The 27,031-nt window shown below is 48.5% G+C and overlaps 1 pseudogene; it reads right to left on the bottom strand.

Moving 5' to 3' along the window:
• The window catches only part of LOC120029236, a 66,520-nt pseudogene that overhangs the window by 14,270 nt on the left and 25,219 nt on the right, over positions 1-27,031 (bottom strand).

Here is a 27,031-nt window from a genome sequence, read left to right as displayed (position 1 = left end):
CTCCCCCTTTCTCTCCATCTCTTTCTCACACACATGCACTCACTCCAATTTCCACACACTCTGTATGTCTCCCTCTTAACTATGAAGTTTCTTCTTTTCCCTCAACACCACTAATTCTTCTCTCTGTCTTCTCTCCATGGCTCCCTGACCTTTTCACCCTGGCCTGTTGGGGGCACTCGAACCCAGAGCTACCCTGAGGCACAGATCTAGGATCGGCTTACCCTCCCCCAATCCTAACAGGTTGCTCAATGTAACAGTATGGATTAAGACGTAGGCACGTGGAGATATGCACAGTCTTCTCATGTCAGTGTGTGCACACTAACAGGAGAGTGTAATGTGTGCTGTGACTGACTGTTGGTGTGTGTTGGTTGGTGAATCACCCACCTTGTCAGTCAGGGGCTTCCCTTCACCCAGGGCTTTCCCCGTCAGGGCACCAAACAGAAAGATGGCTGGAGGAAAAGAAGAGAGGAGAGGACGGAGGACAGAGCGAGAGCGAGCAGGATAATGATGGCAAATGGTCATTGTTCCAGTCCTGCTAAAGTCATTTCTCCAGCGTTTTATCTCCTGGTGAAGTGTAATCCTCTTGTTGACAAAGTGCTCCTGATGTTTCAATGTGTTTAGTGACTGTAAATGTCATTGAGTGAAAAAGCCTAAGGCAAATCTCGCCCTGCTCTGTGGACAACACAGTTTAGTATTGTAGTAATGAAGGGACAGCTCGGCTGGCCTTCCACTCACCCTTCTCATCGCTCTTGTCCCAGATGGCGATGGTGTCGTTGCTAAGGGAGACTGACTGGGCATTGAGGATGTCCGTTCTCATGCTGGGGAATCTGGGCGTGGAGATGAGACGGCCCTCGTAGGAGAACACATAGATCCCCGTCCCATCCACCAACAGGAAGTGTCTGAGACAGAGAGGAGCCAAAACAAAGAGGAGAAAGGGAAAGATAGAGAGATAAAGATGGGGGGGAGTGATAGAAAGCAGTGTTAGGGACAGAGAGATGGAGAAGAGAAGGAGTGAGAGAAAGGAGGGCGCAACAAAGAGGAGAGTGGGAGTGGTAGAAAGGAGAAGAGAGTAACAAACCGCAAGATGGAGCCAAGATATTACAAACATCTCACCAAATAAATAATAAGGAGTCTGTTTATTTTATTGATATATTCATTCAGTGTATTTGTCAGGGGTCTATCAAGTTCATTTCCATCTACTGTCTCGTTCTCAATCAAATTTCATAACAGAGCGAAGAGGGGATGCCAGAAATCTAAATAGTTTCTATTTCACAGGCGGCTTGATGAACAAACACTGAGGAGAAATGGAGCATTAGGGTCATTCCATGTCATTTCTGCAAGCCATGACACCCACCATCTCAGATTCTTCTGATATCTTTTCTGTAGTTAGAATCAGAAAATATTAGCATTCCTGCAACATGATTTTGTTTAAATATAATTTAAGCTAATTGATTCGACCCAAATTGGCCATTTTAATTTATAGGATTCATATAATATTCAATAAATATAGTACTTAACATCCGATTTGGACCAATTTTTTTTTAAACATGGATTAAGACATGAGGAATCCAAAGAAATGGTCAAAAGCCCCACAGACTCCACGCGCCAATCCCATCAACGACTATATAGTATTAGTTCTCTGTGTCTGACAAGCAGTACGGAGCTGCGACTCAGAGTATTGTTTCTTCATCCTATGTAATGTATTCTCAGTGAATTTGGTGACGTTTTTTTCTCCGTTCAGTGAAGTCAAAAGGGGGGCGAGTGTAACCGATGTGAAATGGCTAGCTAGTTAGCGGGATGCGTGCTAATAGAGTTTCAATCGGTGACGTCACTCGCTCTGAGACCTTGAAGTAGTTGTTCCCTTTGCTCTGCAAGGGCGATGGGTAACGATGCTTCGTGGGAGGTTGTTGATGTGTGCAGAGGGTCCCTGGTTTGAGTCCAGGTAGGGGCTTACCCTGTAAGCAGTCTATGGACAAGGTATGACAGCAACCCATGCTTTGGTTTTGTTTACCTGGCAACTGTTTCAAATGCTAACTTTTAGCATTAGTGGCATAAATCCAAAGTAAGTCAATGGCATCTATATTAGCAATTTTGCGCTTCATATCCAAATCATCTATAGGTAACATCATTGAGTTACACAATCACATTTTTTTTTAACATTAGGATGATTTGGATTGCTGTCATACCTTGTACATAGACTGCTTACAGATTGTGGAAACCAATATATAATTTTGTAAATTCACCCTCTAGTGGTCAGAACCTGGTAATACCAGGATGTAGGATGATGGGACTTAACAATTTCAATGACTCATTTCTCTGAACAAGGAAAAAAACTATTTCATATTCACTGGGAATAAATTACATAGGATGAACACATTACATAGGATGAACACATTACATAGGATGAACACATTACATAGGATGAACACATAACATAGGATGAACACACAATACTCTGAGCCACAGCTCCATACTACTTGTCAGAGAGCTGACACTATAACCTCCTTGTTGGGGTGGGATTGGCGTGGGGTGGGATTGGCGTGAGGTGTGAGGGGTCCGAGTGGGGCTTTTGACCATTTCTTTGGATCCTCGTGTCTAACTCATTGTTATAAAAAAGTTTGGTCCAAATCAGATGTTAGGTACTATATTTATTTAATATATTATGAATCCTATAAATTAAAATGGCCAATTTGGGTGCAATGAATTATCGTAATTTCTCAGAGATCAAATTATATTTCAACAAAGTAATGTTGCAGGAATGCTCAACTTATCTGTTTCTATCAACAGAAACTATTTCAGAACAATCTGAGATGGTGAGAGTTGAAATCCTCTTTCTGGTGCTTTAAGAGGTGGAACAACCCAGAGGAGAGAATGATAAATGTCCATCTCTTTGTTCCTCACTGCAGTCAGGCTTCCACAGCCAGACCTGCTCTGCTAATGGCACACACTCTCACACACAGTTCTCACAAACACACACAGACGCACACACACAGAGTGTGTTTGGCAGGAGAGAGAGGGGGAGGGAAAGAAAAGGAGAGGGGGTCCAGAGATCGGCGCAACAGGGAGATAGGCGCAACAGGGATAGGCAAGACGGGAAAGACTAAGAAATGGAGGAGGGACAGAATGAGATGCAAGGATAAAGAGAGACTTACTTCTCAGCCTGTACAATGAGGCTGACGGTCCCCTCCTTCAGGTCAAAGATAAGAGGGGTGTTCCAGTTCTTAGCACTGGAGGCGTAGCACTGGAGAGAGGTGGTGACCACTAGGTGACCGTGGGCCAGAGAGGCTTTGGTGACCTGGTCCCTGAACTCCAGAACATCCCTCGCATCATTCACCACGTTCCTCACCTGGGTGATGGATAGAGAGAGAGAGGGACTGTTTAGGAACACACACACACACACACACACACACACACACACACACACACACACACACACACACACACACACACACACACACACAGACATACACAGAAACATGCACATGTAGCTCAGATCTTGACACACAAACACATTGAGTAACAAATAATCTGAAATACTAACAAACTAATTGTAACAAACAGACTACAGCATACACACACAGGACATGTTTTCTGAGACACTCATAGATGTATAGTCGGTATGGAGGCACTCCAGAGTAAACTCCAGAGTGGATTAACTGTTGATATATACAGGAAACAGCCCATGTCTAAGCATAGGACAGAAGGGGACAGAAATGCCTGGTGTGTATACGTACGTCCGCGTCTGTGTGTTTCTACTTTTTTCACCCGTTGGAATAAAAATGTTCTTCCACATTTCCCCTGTGAACGAATGAATGAAATGTGGTTTTCCACCAGCAGGTAAAAGGTGTGGTGGGTATTTATTTAAGGGTTTAAACATCATCCTTCTTTAACCCCCACTAACAACCCAAATTTACTCACCAAACAACCAGGAATAAAAATGTTTAACCGCGAAGTGGTAAATTTAGCCGCCTGATTCACAAACCATTGGCAGATGTGCACTTTTAAAAAAGAGAGGGAGAGCGAGACAGAATGAGAGGGGAGAGAAAAAAACCCTGCAAGGCTGAAAATAAATGGCTGAAGACCCAGGTTTGTTTGGTTAACGCAAACAGTGCTCAGTGACGGCTGTCTATGGTGAGAGTGCACGTGTGTTTGCGTATGCGTTTATCCACGTGTGTGTGTCCGTTACAGTGTGTGTGCGCACGGGGGTGTGTCGACCGCGTGTAAACGCTACCTTGTGGTTTCTGAAGTTTAAACACACTCTGTGACGGAGGCTGCTATACAGGCTAGCCATTGTCACTGGTCCACACTGGGAGGCTTATAGCATAATGTATAGCCACAAGTACCCAGGCCTGGGGAATAGTCTGGCCCTTTAAATAGCCTGTTAACTTCACCTCACTAGCGTCTGCCTCTCACACCGGCCCATTCACCCTCGGTTAGCTGTCTCATTAATTCATTTAGGCTCGGGGACTGTTTGGCTTCTTAGGTGAAGTAAAGATTAAGACTTTTTCTGGAGGTTTAACCAATCATATGGCATAAGGAACCTGAAACACCTGCATGGTCCTCCTCTTGGTGAGAGTGATCTGTGCGTTTTACCTGCATGGTCCTCCTCTTGGTGAGGGTGATCTGTGTATTCTACCTGCATGGTCCTCCTCTTGGTGAGGGTGATCTGTGCGTTTTACCTGCATGGTCCTCCTCTTGGTGAGGGTGATCTGTGCGTTTTACCTGCATGGTCCTCCTCTTGGTGAGGGTGATCTGTGTATTCTACCTGCATGGTCCTCCTCTTGGTGAGGGTGATCTGTGCGTTTTACCTGCATGGTCCTCCTCTTGGTGAGGGTGATCTGTGTATTCTACCTGCATGGTTCTCCTCTTGGTGAGAGTGATCTGTGTGTTCTACCTGCATGGTCCTCCTCTTGGTGAGGGTGATCTGTGTGTTCTACCTGCATGGTCCTCCTCTTGGTGAGGGTGATCTGTGTATTCTACCTGCATGGTCCTCCTCTTGGTGAGGGTGATCTGTGTGTTCTACCTGCATGGTCCTCCTCTTGGTGAGGGTGATCTGTGCGTTTTACCTGCATGGTCCTCCTCTTGGTGAGGGTGATCTGTGTATTCTACCTGCATGGTCCTCCTCTTGGTGAGGGTGATCTGTGCGTTTTACCTGCATGGTCCTCCTCTTGGTGAGGGTGATCTGTGCGTTTTACCTGCATGGTTCTCCTCTTGGTGAGGGTGATCTGTGCGTTTTACCTGCATGGTACTCCTCTTGGTGAGGGTGATCTGTGCGTTTTACCTGCATGGTCCTCCTCTTGGTGAGGGTGATCTGTGCGTTTTACCTGCATGGTTCTCCTCTTGGTGAGGGTGATCTGTGTATTCTACCTGCATGGTCCTCCTCTTGGTGAGAGTGATCTGTGCGTTTTACCTGCATGGTCCTCCTCTTGGTGAGGGTGATCTGTGCGTTTTACCTGCATGGTCCTCCTCTTGGTGAGGGTGATCTGTGCGTTCTACCTGCATGGTTCTCCTCTTGGTGAGGGTGATCTGTGCGTTTTACCTGCATGGTACTCCTCTTGGTGAGGGTGATCTGTGCGTTTTACCTGCATGGTCCTCCTCTTGGTGAGGGTGATCTGTGCGTTTTACCTGCATGGTTCTCCTCTTGGTGAGGGTGATCTGTGTATTCTACCTGCATGGTCCTCCTCTTGGTGAGAGTGATCTGTGCGTTTTACCTGCATGGTCCTCCTCTTGGTGAGGGTGATCTGTGCGTTTTACCTGCATGGTCCTCCTCTTGGTGAGGGTGATCTGTGCGTTCTACCTGCATGGGCCTCCTCTTGGTGAGGGTGATCTGTGTGTTTTACCTGCATGGTTCTCCTCTTGGTGAGGGTGATCTGTGCGTTTTACCTGCATGGTCCTCCTCTTGGTGAGGGTGATCTGTGTATTCTACCTGCATGGTCCTCCTCTTGGTGAGGGTGATCTGTGCGTTTTACCTGCATGGTCCTCCTCTTGGTGAGGGTGATCTGTGTGTTCTACCTGCATGGTCCTCCTCTTGGTGAGGGTGATCTGTGTATTCTACCTGCATGGTCCTCCTCTTGGTGAGGGTGATCTGTGTATTCTACCTGCATGGTCCTCCTCTTGGTGAGGGTGATCTGTGTGTTCTACCTGCATGGTCCTCCTCTTGGTGAGGGTGATCTGTGTGTTCTACCTGCATGGTTCTCCTCTTGGTGAGGGTGATCTGTGTATTCTACCTGCATGGTTCTCCTCTTGGTGAGGGTGATCTGTGTATTCTACCTGCATGGTCCTCCTCTTGGTGAGGGTGATCTGTGTGTTCTACCTGCATGGTCCTCCTCTTGGTGAGGGTGATCTGTGCGTTTTACCTGCATGGTTCTCCTCTTGGTGAGGGTGATCTGTGTATTCTACCTGCATGGTTCTCCTCTTGGTGAGGGTGATCTGTGCGTTTTACCTGCATGGTCCTCCTCTTGGTGAGAGTGATCTGTGCGTTTTACCTGCATGGTCCTCCTCTTGGTGAGGGTGATCTGTGCGTTCTACCTGCATGGTCCTCCTCTTGGTGAGGGTGATCTGTGCGTTTTACCTGCATGGTCCTCCTCTTGGTGAGGGTGATCTGTGTGTTCTACCTGCATGGTCCTCCTCTTGGTGAGGGTGATCTGTGCGTTTTACCTGCATGGTCCTCCTCTTGGTGAGGGTGATCTGTGCGTTCTACCTGCATGATCCTCCTCTTGGTGAGGGTGATCTGTGCGTTTTACCTGCATGGTCCTCCTCTTGGTGAGGGTGATCTGTGTGTTCTACCTGCATGGTCCTCCTCTTGGTGAGGGTGATCTGTGTGTTCTACCTGCATGGTCCTCCTCTTGGTGAGGGTGATCTGTGTGTTCTACCTGCATGGTCCTCCTCTTGGTGAGGGTGATCTGTGTGTTCTACCTGCATGGTCCTCCTCTTGGTGAGGGTGATCTGTGTATTCTACCTGCATGGTCCTCCTCTTGGTGAGGGTGATCTGTGTGTTCTACCTGCATGGTCCTCCTCTTGGTGAGGGTGATCTGTCCTCCACTCCCAGCGCTGCTCCACCATGTAGGCGAAGATGACGTGTCCGTTCCCACAAGTCCCCGTGAGCTGCGTGCCGTCTGCTGACCAGTGTTAGGCTTCTCCAACACATACGACCACTAGAGAGAGACAGAGAGAGAGACAGACAAAGCGAGAGAGAGACAGACAAAGCGAGAGAGAGACAAAGAATGAGAGAGAGAGACAGACAAAGAAAGAAAGAGAGAGAGACAGACAAAGAAAGAGAGAGACAGAGAAAGAGAGACAAAGAAAGAGAGAGACAGAGAAAGAGAGACAAACAGAGAGACAGAGAGAGAGAGAAGGAAAGAGGAAGTCAGAGAGAGACAGAGAGAAAGATTGTTGAGTAAATGGCAAAAAAAAGTATTTGGTAGTACTGTACTTAATCAATGCACAATTTCAAACAATAAGACAGATACTGTGCAGCCACAAAGGGCTATAAGGGGTACAGTAAACCAGGGAGGTTAGGGATAGAGAGAGGGGTGGGGGTGAACAGGGATAGGTGCAGTATGGGGGTAGTGGGGGGTTTGGTTGGGTGCATGACAGCCCCCCCATGTAAACTGTGTGTAAGAGACACGGGTTGAGTCAGGGCCCAGACACTGAGCTGTGATGAACTGTGAGACACTGAAGGAGCGTTCAGGCCTGCCAAGTCCAGCACTCGCGCTCGTAAACATGCACTCTGCTATCCTCATCTATTACAACTAGCCAGAGTTACGGGAGAGGGGGGGGGGGGGGGGTGCATGAGCACACAATCAAAGGCTAAAGAGTGATTGCCCAAACCTTCTCCTTTCTTTTAAAAGTTGTATTTTACTTGTGTGTGTGTGTGTGTGTGTGTGTGTGTGTGTGTGTGTGTAGTGGATTTATTTTGGTGTGTTGGTGTGAGTCAGTGACACCCATCGAGGCAGCTGAGAAGAGGCTGCAGCTCCTACCAACTCCCCAGCCTGCCGTTTGGAACACACCACACCACCACGACAACACAGTTACTCACTAAGGCCACTAGAACACCGCCCCTCTCCAAGATATTCCTTCGCACTCTTTTCTCCTCTCACTGCTCTCTCTCTCCTCTCTCTTAGCGTTCTGCAGAGTATCACACAAAGCCTATTCTGTTATTTGGCTTCTGGTTTAGAAATCCAGCCTGTCAGAGGGCTTATGATTGAGTTGAGATAGTTTGCAGTTGTGTTTTTTCAACCTGTTAGGGTGCGTCTGAGAGAGAGAGATCTCAGTGTTGATGGATGATATTTGGGGCTTGACTTATGGAGAGGTCAGATTAGCAATGCCAAACTTAAACAGCTAGCTACACAAGAACCAGGACTGTAGTGTGAAAGGGAACTCTCCTGCTTCCCCACTCAGTCTCGTCCGTCGCTCTTTACCCTTCTTTCTCAACTATGTCTCTCATTCTCCACCGTCTCTCTCTCTTTACCCCTCACTACCCTGTCTCTGTACCCCTATCTAGCCCCCCTCTGTCTCTCCTTTACTCCTCCCTACCTCCTTTCACCCCTTCCCTCTCTCCTCTCTTTGTCCACAGTCTAAATTAGGGACATTCCTCCATGTGCACCCAAAGACAGCGATGACCTTCCCTTGGTGATCTTTAACCCCTGACCCCTGACCCCTCTGCCTCAGCCCCTTCCATTGTGCAGGTGGCTGGCAGGGCTCACCAGCTTTACCAGCCATTCCTTTTTTCTGTCTCACCCCTCTCCTCTGGTCTAGTCTGTGACCCCTGACCTCTATGCCTCAGCTCTTTCCTGTGTGCAGGTGGCTGGCAGGGCTGAGGCTGCTTACAGAGGGAGAAACTGTTAACACTAACATTACTCTAACGCTGCCTGTTAGAGACTGGACGGGACGCCAAGTGCTGCGCTGCACAGAAAAGGTCTGTGTTGGTTTCATGTGCTGAGGTGTGGCTTTGTATACGGTCTCAACCAGCATGTTGGGGCACTCTCACTCTCTCAGAGTGGCCGGTGGCCACGGTCAAAGCAGAGGATTTCCTTGGTCAGCTTCCTCCCGTGTAGTACTGTATCAGGACCCAAAATAGCCACAAAAAATATATAATATAAAAAGACCCTCTTTACCAATCTGGACAATACATTTCTTGTTAAACTCATATCAAAGGTGGTGTTTTCTGTCGTTTCGCTTCTGCACGGCCTGCCCCTTTTACCTCTACCGCGCTCTCCCTCCTTCCTCATAAATCCTGCGATTGAAATTACTTTCCTTATTTTTCGGTGTGCGCGTACATGTGTGTGCTGCAAAGATAAACAGGGTCCGGCCACATAAAGACCGCTGCAGGGCTTTGAAGTGTACTTTTATATACCTTTCGTCCAAACATCAGCGCTGTGCTTGGACAGGCTCCACCGCCAACGAGAGCATACACGCTTAAAATAATAATACCCCATCTATTCTTCAGCAAAAATCCAAGCCGCTCCGTTTTAGAGCTCCCCTGAGGGAGAGGAGGGGGCGGAGGGGGGAGAGGGGGGTCAGAGATGCAGCTGAATGTATACACATGATATCGGCCTGAGAAGCATTTTGGGATTTGTGCTTACCTAATGCTTTTAACACATTGGGCCATTTGACTCCTGCTGCAGCAAGCATACGTTTGTGCATGTATGAGAAAGAGAGAACACGGGTGTAGATTTAAATGTGTATAAGACAGATGGTGGGGTGTGTAAATGTAATGTATTCACAGTGTGAGTTAGTGTGTGTGTGTGTGTGTGTGTGTGTGTGACGTGTGTGTGTGTGTGTGTGTGTGCGTGTATGTGTGTGTCTAAAAGGTGAGAATCCCTGGGCTCTCAGTTGCACTTTTGTCTGAGTTGTCAGGCAGTGAGTGAGTTTGGGACACTGGGGGGAGTCCTGTCTCTCTCGTGAGAGAAGAGGTTACTCTACCTCTTTCTGCTCCCTTCTCATTCTACCCCCCCTCCATGAATAACCTCCCTTTCACTCTCCTTTCTCTACCTTTATCTTTCCCCAGGACTAGCCCCCCTATCACTCTCTCTCTTTCTCTTACGTAACTCCCTTCCTCTCACAAAAGGTGTCAGCATTAGGTAGTACTGTAGCAAGTGTTTCCCAAAAGCACAGAGTCCAATTATGGCCCTCTTTAAGATCCCGGGGGTCCACTCCACAACATAGATCTGTCGACAGACTGTCGACAGACTGTCTCCAGACTGCAGGAGTAAATCAGGACCTGCCTGGACCTGGAGGAGTGCTGGTTCACCTCTGGGCCACAGAGCTCCACTCCAGGACTCTCTGCTCTCAACCACAATTCAGTATTAGGAAGGTCTCAGCCATAGACAACCATAGAGAGCTTCAGCCATAGACAACCGTAGAGGGCTTCAGCCATAGACAACTGTAGAGAGCTTCAGCCGTAGAGAGCTTCAGCCATAGACAACCATAGAGAGCTTCAGCCATAGACAACCATAGAGAGCTTCAGCCATAGACAACCATAGAGAGCTTCAGCCATAGACAACCATAGAGAGCTTCAGCCATAGACAACCATTGAGAGCTTCAGCCATAGACAACCATAGAGAGCTTCAGCCATAGACAACCATAGAGAGCTTCAGCCATAGACAACCATAGAGAGCTTCAGCCATAGACAACCATACAGAGCTTCAGCCATAGACAGCCATAGAGAGCTTCAGCCATAAACAACCATAGAGAGCTTCAGCCATAGACAACCATAGAGAGCTTCAGCCATAGACAACCATAGAGAGCTTCAGCCATAGACAACCATAGAGAGCTTCAGCCATAGGCAATCGTAGAGAGCTTCAACCATAGGGAGATGAGTGATAGAGGGGGAAATAGGGAAGCGAGGAGTGAGGGAAGGGGAGAGAAGGATGAGAGGAGGGATATAAGGGCTGAAAGGGGATGAGAGGAGCGATGGAGGCGAATCAGTCAGCAGCAGATTTGCTGACTAGTTTGATTGGAGCCAAAAGGGATGACCCTGGCCCTGCTTCAACCACTCTGCTCTCTCCTCGAGAACACTGGACTAGCTAGGGGATATTCACAATCACTCTGGAAACTGGGGAGGGAGAGAGGGGGGGGAGCAGCAGGAGAAGGGGAGAGCCCTGTGAAGAAGAAGGGTGGAGGGGTGCTGGTAAGGGTCTGCTCTGGTCACTGAGCCCTGTCTATAATGGGAAGCTTTGTGGCCAGAGGGAAGGTGACAGACATGACGTGGAGCTCTGCTGAGGTCTGTGGGAGAGAGAGGGGGGAGGAGAGAAAGAGAGACCCCTAGCTCTTACAATGAGCTCATGCACTAAGACAGCACACAGCAGCATAGCGCTATACAACATACACACAGCAGCATAACACTATACAACATACACACTGCAGCATAGCACTATACAACATACACACAGCAGCATAGCACTATACAACATATACACACTGCAGCATAGCACTATACAACATACACACTACAGCATAGCACTATACAACATACACACTACAGCATAGCACTATACAACATACACACAGCAGCATAGAACTATACAACATACACACAGCAGCATAACACTGTACAACATATACACACTGCAGCATAACACTATACAACATACACACTACAGCATAGCACTATACAATATACACACAGCAGCATAGCACTATACAACATACACACTACAGCATAGCACTATACAACATACACACTACAGCATAGCACTATACAACATACACACTACAGCATAGCACTATACAACATACACACACTACAGCATAGCACTATACAACATACACACACTACAGCATAGCACTATACAACATACACACACTACAGCATAGCACTATTCAACATACACACTGCAGCATAACACTATACAACATATACACACTGCAGCATAGCACTATACAACATACACACTGCAGCATAGCACTATACAACATATACACACTGCAGCATAACACTATACAACATACACACTACAGCATAGCACTATACAACATATACACACTACAGCATAGCACTATACAACATACACACTACAGCATAGCACTATACAACATACACACTACAGCATAGCACTATACAACATACACACTACAGCATAGCACTATACAACATACACACTACAGCATAGCACTATACAACATACACACTACAGCATAGCACTATACAACATACACACAGCAGCATAGCACTATACAACATACACACAGCAGCATAGCACTATACAACATACACACTACAGCATAGCACTATACAACATACACACTACAGCATAGCACTATACAACATATACACACTACAGCATAGCACTATACAACATACACACTGCAGCATAGCACTATACAACATACACACAGCAGCATAGCACTATACAACATACACACTACAGCATAGCACTATACAACATATACACACTACAGCATAGCACTATACAACATATACACACTACAGCATAGCACTATACAACATACACACTGCAGCATAACACTATACAACATACACACAGCAGCATAGCACTATACAACATATACACACTGCAGCATAGCACTATACAACATACACACTGCAGCATAACACTATACAACATACACACTACAGCATAACACTATACAACATATACACACTACAGCATAGCACTATACAACATACACACTGCAGCATAACACTATACAACATACACACAGCAGCATAGCACTATACAACATATACACACTACAGCATAGCACTATACAACATACACACTGCAGCATAACACTATACAACATACACACTACAGCATAGCACTATACAACATACACACTACAGCATAGCACTATACAACATATACACACTACAGCATAGCACTATACAACATACACACTACAGCATAACACTATACAACATACACACTGCAGCATAACACTAAACAACATCGACACACTACAGCATAACACTATACAACATATACACACTACAGCATAGCACTATACAACATACACACTGCAGCATAGCACTATACAACATATACACACTACAGCATAGCACTATACAACATACACACTGCAGCATAGCACTATACAACATATACACACTGCAGCATAGCACTATACAACATATACACACTACAGCATAGCACTATACAACATACACACTGCAGCATAACACTATACAACATACACACTACAGCATAGCACTATACAACATACACACTACAGCATAGCACTATACAACATATACACACTACAGCATAGCACTATACAACATACACACAGCAGCATAACACTATACAACATACACACTATAGCATAGCACTATACAACATACACACAGCAGCATAGCACTATACAACATACACACTACAGCATAACACTATACAACATACACACTGCAGCATAACACTAAACAACATCGACACACTACAGCATAGCACTATACAACATACACACACTACAGCATAGCACTATACAACATACACACACTACAGCATAGCACTATACAACATACACACTGCAGCATAGCACTATACAACATATACACACTGCAGCATAGCACTATACAACATATACACACTGCAGCATAGCACTATACAACATACACACTACAGCATAACACTATACAACATACACACTACAGCATAGCACTATACAACATACACACTACAGCATAGCACTATACAACATACACACACTACAGCATAGCACTATACAACATACACACACTACAGCATAGCACTATACAACATACACACACTACAGCATAGCACTATACAACATACACACTGCAGCATAACACTAAACAACATCGACACACTACAGCATAACACTATACAACATATACACACTACAGCATAACACTATACAACATACACACTGCAGCATAGCACTATACAACATATACACACTACAGCATAGCACTATACAACATACACACTGCAGCATAGCACTATACAACATATACACACTGCAGCATAGCACTATACAACATACACACAGCAGCATAACACTATACAACATACACACTATAGCATAGCACTATACAACATACACACAGCAGCATAGCACTATACAACATACACACTACAGCATAACACTATACAACATATACACACTGCAGCATAACACTAAACAACATCGACACACTACAGCATAACACTATACAACATATACACACTACAGCATAGCACTATACAACATACACACTGCAGCATAGCACTATACAACATATACACACTACAGCATAGCACTATACAACATACACACTGCAGCATAGCACTATACAACATACAGTTGAACATACACTTAGTTTGTAGTCATTAAAACTCGTTTTTCATCCACTCCACAAATTTCTTGTTAACAAACTATAGTTTTGGTAAGTCGGTTAGGACATCTACTTTGTGCATGACACAAGTAATGTTTCCAACAATTGTTTACAGACAGATTATTTCACTGTATCACAATTCCAGTGGGTCAGAAGTTTACATACACTAAAGTTGACTGTGCCTTTAAACAGCTTGGAAAATTCCAGAAAATTATGTCATGGCTTTATAAACTTCTGATAGGCTAATTGACATTATTTGAGCCAATTGGAGGTGTATTGGAGGTTCAAGACCTACCTTCAAACTCAGTGCCTCTTTGCTTGACATCATGGGAAAAACAAAAGAAATCAGCCAGTCAACCTCAGAAAATAAATTGTAGACCTCCACAAGTCTGGTTCATCCTTGGGAGCAATTTCCAGACGCCTGAAGGTACCACGTTCATCTGTACAAACAATAGTATGCAAGTATAAACACCATGGAACCACGCAGCCATCATACCGCTCAGGAAGGAGACGTGTTCTGTCTCCTAGAGATGAACATACTTAAGTGCGAAAAGTGCAAATCAATCCCAGAACAACAGCAAAGGACCTTGTGAAGATGCTGGAGGAAACAGGTACAAAAGTATCTATGTCCACAGTAAAACGAGTCCTATATCGACATAACCTGAAAGGCCGCTCAGCAAGGAAGAAGCCACTGCTCCAAAACCTCCATAAAAAAGCCAGACTACGGTTTGCAACTGCACATGGGGACAAAGATCGTACTTTTTGGAGAAATGTCCTCTGGTCTGACGAAACAAAAATAGAACTGTTTGTCCATAACGACCATCGTTATGTTTGGAGGATAAAGGGGGATGCTTGCAAACCGAAGAACACCATCCCAACCGTGAAGCACGGGGGTGGCAGCATCATGTTGTGGGAGTGCTTTGCTGCAGGAGGACTTCATAAAATAGATGGCATCATGAGGATGTAAAATTATGTGGATATATTGAAGCAACATCTCAATACATCAGTCAGGAAGTTAAAGCTTGGTCGCAAATGGGTCTTCCAAATGAACAATGACCCCAAGCATACTTCCAAAGTTGTGGCACAATGGCTTAAGGATAACAAAGTCAAGGTATTGGAGTGGCCATCACAAAGCCCTGACCTCAATCCTATAGAAACATTTTGGGCAGAACTGAAAAAGCGTGTGCGAGCAAGGAGGCCTACAAACCTGACACCAGCTCTGTCAGGAGGAATGGGCCAAAATTCACCCAACTTATTGTGGGAAGCTAGTGGAAGGCTACCTGAATCGTTTGACCCAAGTAAAACAATTTAAAGGCAATGCTACCAAATACTAATTGAGTGTATGTAAACTGTTGACCCTCTAGGAATGTGATGAAAGAAATAAAAGCTGAAATAAATCATTCGCTCTCCTATTATTCTGACATTTCACATTCTTAAAATAAAGTGGTGATCCTAACTGACCTAAGACAGGGAACTTTTACTAGGATTAAACGTCAGGAATTGTGAAAAACTGAGTTTAAATGTATTTGTCTATGGTGTATGTAAACTTCCGACTTCAACTGCAGCATAGCACTATACAACATATACACTGCAGCATAACACTATATATCATATACACTGCAGCATAGCACTATACAACTATACACTATACACTATATACTGCTCACATGATCATTCAGAGAAGGGATATACACACACCTGTCTAGAGAGTTAACACGGGTGTGTTAACCTGATTCACACCGCACCCTCACACACTCCTCAGCCTCACATGATCATGCGTTAGCTGCACTGTGGTGATAAGCCCGGTGGCTGAGGAGAACAGACTCTGTAGGATGATGTTACTAAGGAGTATCATTTGTGAAAGTAGCACTTTGTCCCCTCCCCCTTGTCTTTTCATTGTCTGGATCCCTCTTTCGTGTAAGTTCATACTCAAGCGATGTTCCACACACTATGGGTTCCAGCACGCAACCACCTACACACGCAGGCATACATACAAAGAAACACACTTCAACAGAGACACACACTTGTACACACACAAGAAGATAAACTCAGTCACTCACTCAAACACAAGCCCCCTCTCTCTTACACACACAGACAACAGATCAGTCAGACAACATTGCCGCCCTCTTTAGGGAACATTTGCTCCCTCCCTCCCTTCCTCGTTTCACTGCACATACGTTTGCCATTAAGATTGGCAGGTGCTGTGAGCCTGCCGCTTCTCCCTACTGCTGTAACGTGCCACAGCGAGCTGCAGGGAAAAATACTTCAAACTGATCTCAAAGACATGGAGGCGGTAACTCCTCAAACCCCCCATGCTCACTACAGCACCAGCCAGAGAGGCAAACTTCTTTCTCTCTCTCTCATTCCCCCTCCCTCCCTCCCTCCCTCCCTCCCTCCCTCCCTCCCTCTTGGTTTTTTGGGAGGTTGGAGGAGAGGGAGAGATAAAGAGAAAGACAGTGATTTTAAATAACAGATCGGTCCTCTCTTCACCCCTGCCCTGAGTTCTCTCCACCTGGAGCAGTACTTTGGGCTGGGGGCTGGAGGGGGGACTTGGCTGGGACTGCAGAGGGGACTGGGCTGGTCTGGGGCAGGGAAGGGGTTAATGACACATGTTTGGGCTAATGGCTCCCAGCGGAGCTATCTGCTGATTCAGCCCCATTACATCAGACGCATTAAATATGTCTGCACTGACCGCTGCAGACAGGCCTGCTTCTCCTCACAGCACGCTAATCGGCAGGGTGGCATGTCCCCCATCTCCCAGGTCTCCCCCTCCTGAAGGCCTCCCTACTCTAAAGGGAGAGAATAAAGGAGGGGGACAGAGTGAGAAAGGAGGAGAGAGCAAGTGCGCGCGTGTGTGTGTGTGGTTCCTCTTTATCACTGTTTAAACCCACTGTCTCTCTCTGAAGACCTAGTCTAGCGTTGGCTTAATTTAATAAAGTTAGTTAGCCTAGCTCTGGTCTATCATCGACAGTGTGGCTAATTCTATAAATCAACATGGCTAGCATTTGGTTAACCGATAGCTATTAGGTACACCAGTGTGGCTAGCTTATAGCTTGGCTAACATGATAAATCAGTTTGGCTACTGGAGAGCTGGCTGCTTGAAGAGCCCAGCTGGCCTCAGTTAGCCTCAGTGTTCCTGAGAGACGACCTGGCAGGGCAGGTATGGGGTGTAAATCCCTACACGAACCCTCACATTAATGTACACTACCACGCAGGCAAGGACAGACACACACGTGCACACACACACAAGCACGAACGTGTGTATGCTCGCAAACACACACTCTTGATGGCACTCATAACTCAATATTTTGTCGATCCGCTGGACAGGGTTGATGAGAGCGGTTAATAAATAGCAGCATAGCATCTCCGTCTGATTGATGCACACTGAGGGAGGGAGTCGGACCATTAGAAGACCCATAGAGCATTTCCTGTACACACACACCATCTTTCTCTCTCTGTTCCCCAAACTCTGCCAGCTGCAAGAAGCACCAAACAAACAGCAAGCCCAATAAAGGGGAGCATAAATCTGCTGCTAGTAGAACAGTGTGTGTGTGAAGGCACAGACATCCATGGAGTCTAACACTCATGGCTTGTTCTCTGCAGACATCCACAAACAAGGAGAAAAATGCTCACATTTTCCACTGTTATTATTACTATATCTAGTGTCACAGCTGTGTCCTTATTCTTGTAAGTAGTGTAAGAAAGGCTAAAAGTAATCCATGTGTTGAGGTGGAGGAGGGAGAGGTGGAGGTGGAGGGGGGCCCATCAATCTCTCAGCAGATTAGGAGGAGTTGTAAACATCGCTATGCAGTGACCCGGGCCCCCCTCACAGGCCCATGGAGCTGGGGCTGTAGTAGTTGGGCTGTGTTGGGTTGTGCTTTGTGATCTGGGTTGGTACTTTGGCCTGTGCTGGGCTGAACTGACATGGCAAGGCTTGGATGTGTTCTGGGATGTACTGGGTTGTGCTGGGGGCTGGAGGTGAGGAGGTAAGGAGCTGGAGGTGAGGAGCTGGAGCTCCCAGATAGGAGCTGTAGGGATGAGCTGACCCTGTTTAGAACACCTCGCCAAGGTGGAGGGGGTGGGGGCGCTGACCCCGTACAAACCAACCCATCCCTTGGCCTTGTCCACCCCTCCCAAGGGGCAATCCATCATACCAAACACACACATACAACCGTCTGCCAGACCTAAAACTATATCTGCAGATAAAAGTCTTTAAGAGGGAGTAGAGAGACAAACTGTCAAGGGCTCTTTGGGAGCAAAATGATGTGCATCTCTTTCTAATAAAGCCTGGCCCACTGCATTAAATTACACGCTATCAAACAGAACCAAGACTCAGGCCCATAAAAGAGCTGCTTTGAAATGTCCCATGGCACCGCATAGTCTGAGCTTCCTTAATCACACTGAGACTCACACACACGCTCTGCTCAGACCCTCTGTCTGTCTGCCCACTGTCTCAGAGAGAGAGACATACACACAAACACACACGCTTGCATGAATGCACACACACAAGCGCACTGATCCACTTTTCACTGTTTTTTTGTGTAACCAGTCACCTGTGAGGAGAGCATATCTGTGTGCAAAACTCAAGCACCCTATTCTCAGTCTCTGGTCAAAACTAGTGTACTACATAAGGAATAGGGTGTAATTTAAGACGCAGCTTGTGTATTTTTATCCCGGCAATAGGAACTTATTCAGTAAGATTGTAAAATAAACTAGCAGTCAGGAAGGCCTAGTTCATCAGCACTGGAAGAGGTCTCCACAGAATCCCTTTCACATTACTTTCTCTCTGCCTCTCTTTGCTTTGGCACTTTTTCGTCAAAGTGAGGGTATTCCGAGGTTAAAAAATTCAGGAGCCCGGCTTGTGTGTGAGAAAGAGAGAGCGAGAGAGAAAGAGAGAGCAAGTGTGTGTGATGCAGAGCATTCTAGAGGGAGCCAGGATTGCGTCCCCTCAGTGAAATTCAATGCCTTAATAACACTGTATCCATAACACATCCCAACTACGTTTCTGTCTGTCAAAAGAAATGACACAATAAAGGCTCCAACTCCTGTCTACCTAGAGACCATCTTTCAGTCTCCGCTAAACGTGAAACATTAAGCCATTCTTAGAAACTGTCTATAATAACACACAATAGTCTGTATATAGAAGTAAAAGCTAGAGATAAACATAGGCTGGTGAAAAGCAGGCCATCTCTCTGCATTGTAATATAGGCTTGGCTCCCAAAGACACAGAGCCTTGGCCTGGGGGTTGTATCGAGTGGCACAAGTCAGAGATTTGGCAGGAAGGGAGAGGGTAATGATATACACATGGCTTCATGCTGGAGCCTCAACACAGTAACCATAGACACATGCTGGGGCCTCCTGGGACTCATCAGCGGGACACAGCTGTGTGCCCGCCAGCAGAATTCAATTAGCACCACTCAGTTGGGGGCACTACTCAGCTACGAGCACCACTCAGCTGGGGGCACCACTCAGCCGGGGGCACTACTCAGTTTGGGGGCACTACTCAGTTTGGGGGCACTACTCAGTTTGGGGGCACTACTCAGTTTGGGGGCACTACTCAGCTGGGGGCACTACTCAGCTGGGGGCACTACTCGGCTAAGGGCACTACTCGGCTAAGGGCACTACTCGGCTAAGGGCACTACTCGGCTAAGGGCACTACTCGGCTGGGGGCACTACTCGGCTGGGGGCACTACTCGGCTGGGGGCACTACTCAGTTGGGGGCACTACTCAGTTGGGGGCACTACTCAGTTGGGGGCACTACTCAGTTGGGGGCACTACTCAGTTGGGGGCACTACTCAGTTGGGGGCACTACTCAGCTAGGGGCACTACTCAGCTAGGGGCACTACTCAGCTAGGGGCACTACTCAGCTGGGGGCACTACTCAGCTAAGGGCACTACTCAGTTGGGGGCACTACTCAGCTAAGGGCACTACTCAGCTAAGGGCACTACTCAGCTAAGGGCACTACTCAGCTAAGGGCACTACTCAGCTAAGGGCACTACTCAGCTAGGGGCACTACTCAGCTAGGGGCACTACTCAGCTAGGGGCACTACTCAGCTAGGGGCACTACTCAGCTGGGGGAACTACTCAGTTGGGGGCACTACTCAGTTGGGGGGGCACTACTCAGTTGGGGGGGGCACTACTCAGTTGGGGGGGGCACTACTCAGTTGGGGGGGGCACTACTCAGTTGGGGGGGGCACTACTCAGTTGGGGGGGGCACTACTCAGTTGGGGGGGGCACTACTCAGCTGGGGGCACTACTCAGTTGGGGCACTACTCAGTTGGGGCACTACTCAGTTGGGGCACTACTCAGTTGGGGCACTACTCAGTTGGGGCACTACTCAGTTGGGGCACTACTCAGTTGGGGCACTACTCAGTTGGGGCACTACTCAGTTGGGGGCACTACTCAGTTGGGGCACTACTCAGTTGGGGGCACTACTCAGCTGGGGCACTACTCAGCTGGGGCACTACTCAGCTGGGGCACTACTCAGCTGGGGCACTACTCAGCTGGGGCACTACTCAGCTGGGGCACTACTCAGCTGGGGCACTACTCAGCTGGGGCACTACTCAGTTGGGGGCACTACTCAGTTGGGGGCACTACTCAGTTGGGGGCACTACTCAGCTGGGGGCACTACTCAGCTGGGGGCACTACTCAGCTGGGGGCACTACTCAGCTGGGGGCACTACTCAGCTGGGGGCACTACTCAGCTGGGGGCACTACTCAGCTGGGGGCACTACTCAGCTGGGGGCACTACTCAGCTGGGGGCACTACTCAGCTGGGGGCACTACTCAGCTGGGGGCACTACTCAGCTGGGGGCACTACTCAGCTGGGGGCACTACTCAGCTGGGGGCACTACTCAGCTGGGGGCACTACTCAGCTGGGGGCACTACTCAGCTGGGGGCACTACTCAGCTGGGGGCACTACTCAGCTGGGGGCACTACTCAGCTGGGGGCACTACTCAGCTGGGGGCACTACTCAGCTGGGGGCACTACTCAGCTGGGGGCACTACTCAGCTGGGGGCACTACTCAGCTGGGGGCACTACTCAGCTGGGGGCACTACTCAGCTGGGGGCACTACTCAGCTGGGGGCACTACTCAGCTGGGGGCACTACTCAGCTGGGGGCACTACTCAGCTGGGGGCACTACTCAGCTGGGGGCACTACTCAGCTGGGGGCACTACTCAGCTGGGGGCACTACTCAGCTGGGGGCACTACTCAGCTGGGGGCACTACTCAGCTGGGGGCACTACTCAGCTGGGGGCACTACTCAGCTGGGGGCACTACTCAGCTGGGGGCACTACTCAGCTGGGGGCACTACTCAGCTGGGGGCACTACTCAGCTGGGGGCACTACTCAGCTGGGGGAACTACTCAGCTGGGGGCACTACTCAGCTGGGGGCACTACTCAGCTGGGGGCACTACTCAGCTGGGGGCACTACTCAGCTGGGGGCACTACTCAGCTGGGGGCACTACTCAGCTGGGGGAACTACTCAGCTGGGGGAACTACTCAGCTGGGGGAACTACTCAGCTGGGGGAACTACTCAGCTGGGGGAACTACTCAGCTGGGGGAACTACTCAGCTGGGGGAACTACTCAGCTGGGGGAACTACTCAGCTGGGGGAACTACTCAGCTGGGGGAACTACTCAGCTGGGGGAACTACTCAGCTGGGGGCACTACTCAGTTGGGGGCACTACTCAGTTGGGGCACTACTCAGTTGGGGCACTACTCAGTTGGGGCACTACTCAGTTGGGGCACTACTCAGTTGGGGCACTACTCAGTTGGGGCACTACTCAGCTGGGGGCACTACTCAGCTGGGGGCACTACTCAGCTGGAGGCACTACTCAGCTGGGGGCACTACTCAGCTGGGGGCACTACTCAGCTGGGGGCACTACTCAGCTGGGGGCACTACTCAGCTGGGGGCACTACTCAGCTGGGGGCACTACTCAGCTGGGGGCACTACTCAGCTGGGGGCACTACTCAGCTGGGGGCACTACTCAGCTGGGGGCACTACTCAGCTGGGGGCACTACTCAGCTGGGGGCACTACTCAGCTGGGGGCACTACTCAGCTGGGGGCACTACTCAGCTGGGGGCACTACTCAGCTGGGGGCACTACTCAGTTGGGGGCACTACTCAGTTGGGGGCACTACTCAGTTGGGGGCACTACTCAGTTGGGGGCACTACTCAGCTGGGGGCACTACTCAGCTGGGGGCACTACTCAGCTGGGGGCACTACTCAGCTGGGGGCAGCAGTACCGACTATACCTTTAGCAGCACTCAGCTGAGTCTCCTGCGGCCAACAGTAACAGTTAGGGCCAGCCACCGGAGGACTGGGGGGGGTCAAAGATCAGGGGGTGAGGTGGTGACACATCTCCCATAAGTGTGAAGTGTGTGTATTATTTTTTTGTGTGAAAGATAGTGTGTGTGTAGTACTCCATCTATGAGTGTGTGAAAAGTGTGTGTTTGTTTGTGTATGTGTGTGTGTGTTGGGGGGAGGGTTGAGAGAGAGCGAGAGAGAGGTTATTAATTCTCCTGAGCAGCGGCACTCGTGGCAGATTCTAATTAGATTACCCATCTCAGGGTAGAGATGTGAGCAAACAAGCCGTGCCAGGTTACCCCCCGTAACACTGAGGTGTGTGTGTGTAGAAAGAAGCTAATAGCAGCCCTCTATAGGACTGTCCCAAATTGACCCTGGTGTAGTACACACACTGTTTATTGGGAAGCATGGCAGGAGAGGACTGACTGGAGAAGCACTAACAACACATATATTTACTGCTGTCAAAGGGTAAAATGTCTGGCTCTTACTTTTTTACATAATACCTTAGTTCTCCTGCACACACAAACAGGCATCCACACTAATAAATAGGGCTGTGACGTAATTGAATAAAAAAAATATACATTCATTTTAGGATTTTTTGTTGTTGTATTAACTTTAATTTCATGTAGATAAACGTTACCTAATAGCAGGGAGTGATTACAAATGATTATAAGTAATTATTTTGCTAACTTAGTCTGTTAAACTTTCATCTTTCCAACCTTGCTTTGATGCTTAAGCAGCTAAGCTAGATGCTTGGGGTATAGAGCGGTATAGGCTATGGCACTTCAGTAAAAAAAAAAAAAAAAAAAATCTTTGGTGTGTGGACTTTCTTTTATACAATGCACATTTTCATTGCTTGCTAGTAAATAAATGAGTCGGTCTCCTTAAAAAAAAAAGTTGGGTGTATCTGACTATTCATTAATTATTCAACAGCAGTCAATAAGGTTGTTTCTGGCCCTGAGGTCTATAATGCACTAATGTTGTGTCAAATGGACAATGTGCCAATCCACTCCAACTTGGAATGGTTTCATTTGATAAGGATTTTTTTCTTAATTTACAGTGCGTTCGGAAAGTATTCAGACCCGTTGTCACAGTCGTGTGTATAGGTGGCAGGGAAGTCAGGCGCAGGAGAATTAAAACTTGGTGAAATGGAGTAGTTTAATAACTTAAAACACATAACTCCAAAACCATGTATTACAAATGAAACAAAATGGGTACGAGGACCCGTCGCGCACCAAATACAAAAACACGTATACTGAACATAAAACAATCTCTGACAAAGACATGAGGGGAAACAGAGGGTTAAATACACAACAGGTAATGAATGGGATTGAAACCAGGTGTGTAGGAAGACAAGACAAAACCAATGGAAAATGAATCAATGATGGCTAGAAGACCGGTGACGTCGACCGCCGAGCACCGCCCGAAAAAGGAGAGGCTTCGACTTCGGCAGAAGTCGTGACAGTACCCCCCCCCCTGACGCGCGGCTCCAGCAGCACGTCGACACCGGCCTCGGGGACGACCCGGAGGGCGAGGCGCAGGGCGATCCGGATGGAGACGGTGGAATTCTCGCAGCATGGAAGGATCTAACACGTCCCACGCATCTCTAATTAGTGGGTAGCTGTAACCTATAACATACCTCGTTCACTCTTCTCAGGACTTTAAACGGCCCCACAAACCGCGGACCCAGCTTCCGGCAGGGCAGGCGGAGGGGCAGGTTTCGGGTTGAGAGCCAGACCCTGTCCCCTGGTGCGAACACCGGGGCCTCACTGCGGTGACGGTCTGCGCCAACTTTCTGGCGCAGTATGGCGCGCTGAAGGTGGGCGGCCTCCCAGGTTTCCTCCGCGCGCCGGAACCAATTGACCACCGCAGGAGTCTCGGTCTGACTCTGATGCCAAGGAGCCAGAACCGACTGATATCCTAATACACATTGAAAGGGAGAAAGGTTAGTGGAGGAGTGGCGGAGCGAGTTCTGTGCCATCTCTGCCCAGGGCACGAACTTCGCCCACTCCTCCGGCCGGTCCTGGCAATAAGACAGCAGAAACCTACCCACATCCTAGTTAACTCTCTCCACCTGCCCATTACTCTCGGGGTGAAAACCTGAGGTAAGGCTGACCGAGACCTCCAGACGTTCCATGAACGCCTTCCAGACCCTTGACGTGAACTGGGGACCCCGATCAGACACTATATCCTCAGGCACCCCATAGTGCCGGAAGACGTGTGTAAACAGGGCCTCCGCAGTTTGTAAGGCCGTAGGGAGACCGGGCAAAGGGAGGAGACGACAGGACTTAGAAAAACGATCCACAACAAACAGGATCGTGGTGTTACCCTGTGAAGGTGGAAGATCAGTTAAGAAATCCACCGACCGGTGTGACCACGGCCGTTGTGGAACGTGTAAGGGTTGTAACTTACCTCTGGGCAGGTGTCTAGGAGCCTTGCACTGGGCGCACACTGAGCAGGAGGAAACATAAATCCTCACGTCCTTAGCTAAAGTGGGCCACCAGCACCTCCCATCAAGACAGTGCACCGTCCGACCTATCCCAGGATGACCAGAAGAGGGTGACATGTGGGCCCAATAGATCAGTCGGTCGCGGACAGCAGACGGAACGTACAGACGCCCAGCTGGACACTGAGGGGGAGAGGGCTCTGCACGTGACGCCCGCTCAATGTCCGCGTCCAGCTCCCACACTACCGGCGCCACCAAACAAGAGGCTGGGAGTATGGGAGTGGGATCCATGGACCGCTCCTCTGTGTCATACAGCCGGTACAGTGCGTCTGCCTTAACGTTCTGGGAATCTGGTCTGTAAGAGAGGGTAAACACAAAACGGGTGAAAAACATGGCCCACCTTGCCTGACGAGGATTCAGTCTCCTCGCCTCCCGGATGTACTCCAGATTGCAATGGTCAGTCCAGATGAGAAAAGGGTGTTTAGCCCCCTCAAGCCAATGTCTCCACGCCTTCAAGGCCTTGACGACAGCCAACAGCTCCCGGTCCCCCACATCATAGTTTTGCTCCGCCGGGCTGAGCTTCTTCGAAAAGAAGGCACAGGGGCGGAGCTTCAGTGGCGCACCTGAGCGCTGAGAGAGCACTGCTCCTATCCCAGCTTCGGATGCGTCCACCTCCACTATGAACGGCAAAGAGGGATCCGGATGAGCCAACACAGGAACTGAGGTAAACAGAGCCTTCAGGTGCCTAAAAGCCCTGTTCGCCTCAGCTGACCACTGCAAGCGCACCGGGCCACCCTTTAGCAGTGAGGTAATGGGAGCAGCAACCTGACCAAAACCCCGGATAAACCTCCGGTAGTAGTTGGCAAACCCTAAGAATCGCTGCACCTCCTTTACCGTGGTGGGAGTCGGCCAATTACGCACGGCTGCAATGCGGTCACTCTCCATTTCCACTCCTGACGTGGAAATCCGATGCCCTAGGAAGGAGACGGACTGTTGGAAGAACAAGCATTTCTCAGCCTTGACGTACAGGTCATGCTCCAACAGGCGACCAAGCACTTTGCGCACCAGGGACACATCCTCGGCGCGTGTAGCGGAGTATATCAGACTGTCATCGATATACACCACTACACCCTGCCCGTGCAGGTCTCTGAAAATCTCGTCTACAAATGATTGGAAGACTGATGGAGCATTCATCAACCCATACGGCATGACGAGGTACTCATAATGCCCTGAGGTGGTACTAAATGCCGTCTTCTACTCGTCTCCCTTCCGAATACGCAACAGATTGTACGCACTCCTGAGATCTAGTTTAGTGAAGAAGCGCGCCCCGTGCATTGACTCAATCGCCATAGCAATAAGAGGTAGCGGGTAACTATACCTCACCGTGATTTTATTGAGACCTCAATAATCAATGCACGGGCGCAAACCTCCATCCTTCTTCTTCACAAAAAAGAAACTCGAGGAGACGGGTGAAATGGAGGGCTGAATGTACCCCTGACGCAGGGATTCGGAGACATATGTCTCCATAGCCACCGTCTCCGCTTGCGACAGGGGATACACGTGACTCCTGGGAAGTGCAGCGTCTACCAGGAGATCTATCGCACAATCCCCCCGTCGATGGGGTGGTAATTGAGTCGCCTTCTTTTTACAGAAGGCGAGTGCCAAATCGGCATATTCTGGGGGAATGCGCACGGTGGAGACCTGGTCTGGACTTTCCACCGTAGTAGCACCAACGGAAACTCCTAAACACCTATCTGAGCACTCTCGCGACCACCCCGTGAGAGCCCCCTGTGGCCAAGAAACAGTGGGGCTATGACAAGCTAACCAGGGTAGGCCCAGCACCACGGAATACGCAGGAGAATCAATAAGAAAAAGACTAATCCTTTCCCTGTGACCCCCCTGCGTTACCATACTGAAAGGAGCGGTGGCCTCCCTGATAAACCCTGACCCTAATGGTCGACTATCTAAAGCATGAACGGGGAAAGGCATATCCACAGGAACAA

This window comes from Salvelinus namaycush, chromosome 34, assembly GCF_016432855.1.
Source record: "Salvelinus namaycush isolate Seneca chromosome 34, SaNama_1.0, whole genome shotgun sequence".
NCBI classification, from domain to species: Eukaryota; Metazoa; Chordata; class Actinopteri; order Salmoniformes; family Salmonidae; genus Salvelinus; species Salvelinus namaycush.
The sequence above is the reverse complement of the archived record's forward strand: the minus strand, read 5'-3'. Positions and strand labels throughout refer to the sequence as shown.